Here is a 5585-nt window from a genome sequence, read left to right as displayed (position 1 = left end):
AAACACTGTTGCGTCTGTATGAGATGAATGCTGTTAAAAGTAGGCAGCCTTACCCTTGCTGAGCTAGGTTAGGTAAAGGTAAAGGTTTTCCCCTGACATTAAGTACAGTCGTGTCTGACTCTGGGTGTTGGTGCTCATCTCCATTTCTAAGCCGAAGAGCCGGCGTTGTTCGTAGACACCTCCAAGGTCATGTGGCTGGCATGACTCCATGGAGTGCCGTTACCTTCCTGTTGGAGTGGTACCTATTGATCTACTCACATTTGCATGTTTTCGAACTGCTAGGTTGGCAGAAGCAGGGGCTAACAGTGGGAGCTCACACCACTCCCCAAATTTGAAACATTCAAGCCTGTTGCACTCCAGGACAGGAAAAGCCCCCTGACTTTAAACACCACACGTTGAATAGGAAAACATTCCTTTAATTGAAGATAATTAAAAAGTAGAAAAGGAAAAAAAGCACTTTAAAGAAATAGTTAAATCCAATTAGGTAAGAAGTTAAGCAGGAACAAATTATTCCAGGATAGAGTTCAGCCTAGTCCATGAAAACAAAGTCCACACTTCTCTAATAAAATCCAGAGAACCAGGAAATGTTAATCCAAGGCATGAGTATGCAATCATAAAATACAAGAAGGAAAATCATGAAACAATAAATACTTAAGCATGAATCTTTCAAGCAAGGCTTACATGAAACAAGGACGAGAACTTAACTGGATTCTTAATGATGCTTCATCTGGCTACATTTCCCATGCTTGGAACTTTTATCCCCTCGTTAAGCTATTCCAAGCACTCAGGAATTGGTTTCACTTTACTTGGGATCCCCTTCTCTTTTTCTGTCAAAGCCTGGCAGAACACCGAAGGCACTGTTCGGCCTGTCTGTTTTGACTAATTTCCTCCCATCTGTCTATTTGCTCATTAATTTCTGGAGGTGCTGAATTGTTTTCAAGCCCCAAATCCTGGGAACTCTTTGGTAGCAATTCAGGGAGTACACCATCATCCTCACACCCTTCAGGGACATTCTCATGGGAAACTACACTTTGAACAGGGGTCTCTGCATCAACATCATTGACCAAACCATTGCCATCTTGAACCTCATTGACATCACTCCCCACATCCAAAGCACCCTGATCCTGAAACACAATCACAGGCTGAGCTCCAACAAAGCCACCTTTATTACAACCTAACTCTGTGTTGTATTTATGACCCTAAGTTTGCTTATTGAGTCTGTTTTGATTTCATAGAATCATAGAGTTGGAAGAGACCTCATGGGCCATGCAGTCCAACCCCATTCTGCCAAGAAGCAGGAATATTGCATTCAAAGCACCCCCGACAGATGGCCATCCAGCCTCTGTTTAAAAGCTTCCAAAGAAGGAGCCTCCCCCACACTCCAGGGCAGAGAGTTCCGCTGCTGAACGGCTCTCACAGTCAGGAAGTTCTTCCTCATGTTCAGATGGAATCTCCTTTCTGGCTTTCTGGCCTGGATCTGCTTGTTATTGGAAAGCTTTGACACTTTGACATTAATTCTTATTGCAACTTGTGACCAGGTGTGTTGTACTTTTCTTCTTGTGACCTTCTCATTAACTTTCATCCACTGAGACTGGTAAAGTATCTTTAGTTAGCACACTATCAAGTCCTGGCTATCAAAGTCATTCCCCCCTTTTGAATTGTTTTGGTTTCTGCTCTTGAATGTGATCTTTACGCTCCACAGAGTCAACTGGACTACATTTCCCGAGACAGAGTTTTGAGACATTTATGCACTTTAGGTTAATTAGATCCAGCCCCCGAGCTGAACAAAGGAGTGGTTGCAGGAGAATCTGAATAATACATCGATGAGAAAATGACTCTTAGCGAAATGGAACAGAACATCCCGCTCCTTCAGAAACTTGTAAATTAATGGGAAGTTCAGAGAGAATACATTACGACGGGAGATAATTGGGATGCCAAAATGTGAGCAAGAACGTGGACGACTTGAAGACAAATTCTTTCCATAAAAGAAAATGCCAAGAATATAACTCTTCATTCTGTAGATCAGATCAGCTAAGGACATAAATAAGAAGAATGGCAGAAGCGAGTCGGATCAAGACGTCAAGTTGTTGATATAATTGTGTCTTGATAATGGTTCTTAGACACTTATTATATAAAGACCTTAATGTGGACTTGTCAGGAGCTTCCAGGTCACAGGGACAGAGAACTCAGTGGCAGCCCACATATTTTGAATGTAGAAGGTCTTGGGTTCAGTTCCTGGCATCTCCTGATAAGGATGTCCATGAGAAAGACTGGCTTGGAGAGATCTTGCTGTAACGTAATGTAAAATAAACCACGTGTAGTTCATCTTTGATCAGCCCACACATTGCCTTGCCAGAGAAAGAAAATATGCCATGCAGATGAACAATAAACAACAAGCCTGGGTTGTTGTCGGTTTTTCCGGGCTATATGGCCATGTTCTAGAGCCATTTTCTCCTGACGTTTCGCCTGCATCTATGGCAAGCATCCTCAGAGATAGCGAGGTCTGTTGGAAGTAGTTCATGGTACAATATGGTCAGTTGCATCAACTCACATAATGTCCTTTTATGAGAGATTTAAAATGGTCTTTTTTTGTCCATGTGGATAAACTCCTTCAGCAGTTCATAAAGCAAGAGCACACTCCAAACTCTGTCTCTCTCTGCTTCACTCTCTCTGTTGCTCCAAGCACCTGCATAGCTGAAGCCTGAACAAAAGTGTAACAGTATCCAAAAGTCCCAGGCTCAGCCTGCTCCCTGGTCTTAGCCTGACCAAACAGTTACATGCATCTTATTTTACGGTGACACACACTCACTCACTCACTGATTCCTTACATGCTCCAACACTTGCTAGTCAAAGCAGGCAACAATTTCAGGAGGTAGCCTGACTTAGTATAAGGCAATTTCAGAATTTCTCATAATCCTCATATCAGGGGAACATGGGACTCTAGAGGGTAAATTGCTCAGTGTCTTATTGAATAATAACAAAAATAATAACAATAACAATAATTGCATTACCTGCCCATCCTTGAAGCTCAAGATAATGGACAACATGGTTGAAAAAGGGTGATAAAATACAAGATAACTGAAATACATATAATAAGATACACACATACGATGCAGATTATATTTCACAAGTTAAAATTGACTGGATAGGCCTGCCAGAAGAGGCAGGTCTTATGTTGTGTCTGAAATGCTGACTGCTGATTGACTGATCATCACACCTTCTGCAGGAATGATAGCTTCTGGTTGGAAGAAATACCTCAGAATTTTAGGTGGGACTCTTAGCCCTGGGTTGTTGTAGATTTTTTAGGCTATATGGCCATGTTCTAGAAGCATTCTCTCCTGACATTTTGCCTGCATCTATGGCCGGCATCCTCAGAGGTTGTGAGGTCTCACGACTTCTGAGGATGCCGGCCATAGATGCAGGCGAAATGTCAGGAGAGAATGCTTCTAGAACATGACCATATAGCCTGAAAGACCTAAAACAACCCAGTGATTCTGGCCATGAAAGCCTTCGAAAATATTTATTTATTTACAGTATTTATATTCCTTCCTTCTCACACGTAGGGGACTCAGGGCAGATTACAATGTACACATATATGGCAAACATTCAATGCCAAAGACACACAACAGATACAGACAGATGTTGGAGGCTATTTAACTTTTCTGGCCACCAGGGGAGATGTCGCTTTCATCGTCCAATCTGCAACACTAATGAAGTACTTCCGCATTCTCCGCATGCTTTTGCTGGAGTCTTTTTTATGACCTCATAAATTAGTTAAATTAGCCTCCCCACACATAGGTGGTACCTAATTTTCCTACTTGACAGATGCAACTTTCGGGTTGCAAAGGTCGACAACAAGCTACACAATTGGTCGGAAGCTCATTCCAACCCAGGCTGGCTTTGAACTCATGACCTTTTGGTCAGAAGTGATCTTAATGCAGCTGACACTCAGACAGCTGTGCCACATTCTTACCCTTACTTGGAGACCTCTTGTATTCCGCCAGTGTTCCTTCCAAGTGCTGACCAAGCTTGACCCTGCTTAGCTTCCAAAAGCTAGCAATTTTCACAACGTTTTAAGAGCTAGACAAGACCAGAAGGGCCATCTAGTCCAACATCCTGGCAAACAACAGTAAGAACATTCCTGCCCTGCATGATAGGCAGGTCTTGGGTAATCTTGTGGTAACAATGGTCCTGAATGCTGTGTGCGAATTGCATCACACAATTATCTTGTGGCTGCCTTTTGACACACTTGAGCTTCAAGATGCTACGTGGCTACGTGGTTTAACATTCATCTGCAAAAGCAGCACAAGCTGTGCAGCTAAAGCTTCTTCACACTGTTTGTTAATTTTTACCTGTATTATAGCAGATCAGTACCTTTTCGAGCTTGAAGCCAACTTTTCTTGGCAGCCAGAAGAATGCCGCAGCAGGTCATCAACATTCCCCTGGATTCAGACAAAACAAAAAGAACACGTTGGCATGAGCTTCCAAACATTCCTGATGCTAGAGGTTTTAAAAAAATACTAAGACTCTACAGAGCATTTCAGGTCTTGGAATCCTCCTCTAAATGTCATCCATCTCTTGATATATCTCAACTGGAGAGATTTTGGGTTCTCATCTGCCTTGTTGTTCTGGTTGCCAGGAATGTGAAAGACAACGTTGACAGTTTGTTAACAAAGCAATTGGCGGTGGTTAAAGAAAATCAGTTGAACACAGATGATAATTTCTGATTTTATGATGTGGCTGAGGGTTTCATCACACAATGCAGACAAACCATCATTGAAGGTGGACTGCCCCTACCACACGACACCAGGTGTATTCCGCAGTGGTTCTCAACCTGAGGTCCCCAGATGTTTTTGACCTACAACTCCCAGAAATCCCAGCCAGTTCACCATCTGTTAGGATTTCTGGGAGTTGAAGGCCAAAAACATCTGGGGACCCCAGGTTGAGAACCACTGCATTATTGGTTGGTCTCTCCCCCTCCCGATTCCACCACAATTGTACTACCTCCTGTAGTATAATTAGTCTCTTCCACTTCTGTGCCAACATGACATGCTTTAAATCGTGGCCCACAAGTTGAACAGTGTGATGCATCAGCTAGTGCAATTCTAGGCTGCATGTATGGAAGTCCTAATCCCACTCTATTCTGCTTTGGTCAGACTGCACTTGGGAAATTGTGTCCAGTTCTGGGCACTACAAGTCAAGAAGGATATAGACAAGATGGAACATGTGTGATGTATTGGTGCAGATCCCAGTAGGGTGGCCTTTGCAGCTGACAGATGGTAATTTTGTCAGCGCCAATTGTGTTTAAGTGCATGCCAAGGCCTTTAGGCACTGCACCTATTATTATTATTATTATTATTATTATTATTATTATTGTAGGGTTTTTTTGGGCTATATGGCCATGGTCTAGAGGCATTCTCTCCTGATGTTTCGCCTGCATCTATGGCAAGCATCCTCAGAGGTAGTGAGGTCTGTTGGAAGTAGGAAAAAGGGTTTATATATCTGTGGAATGACCAGGGTGGGACAAAGGACTCTTGTCCCACCCAGCTTTTGCTTAACAGTTCGAAAACATGCAAATGTGAGTA

At 42.8% G+C, this 5585-nt stretch overlaps 1 protein-coding gene across 4 annotated transcripts in view; it reads right to left on the bottom strand.

Moving 5' to 3' along the window:
- Positions 1-4444, bottom strand: part of SLC45A4 (solute carrier family 45 member 4) — a 151958-nt gene extending 147514 nt beyond the window's left edge. For 2 of the 4 annotated variants that reach the window (XM_067467255.1, XM_067467258.1), the window contains exon 1: positions 4375-4444. The gene's annotated coding sequence lies outside the window, so the exon portion shown is untranslated. Of the gene's footprint in view, positions 1-4352 lie in introns of all 4 variants that reach the window. The other 2 variants (XM_067467254.1, XM_067467256.1) reach the window with 1 other exon arrangement.
- Positions 4445-5585: the final 1141 nt, after the last annotated feature.

Source organism: Anolis sagrei, chromosome 4 (genome assembly GCF_037176765.1).
Source record: "Anolis sagrei isolate rAnoSag1 chromosome 4, rAnoSag1.mat, whole genome shotgun sequence".
Classification (NCBI taxonomy): domain Eukaryota; kingdom Metazoa; phylum Chordata; class Lepidosauria; order Squamata; family Dactyloidae; genus Anolis; species Anolis sagrei.
Note: the sequence above shows the minus strand (reverse complement) of the source record. Positions and strands in the feature narration are given on the sequence as shown.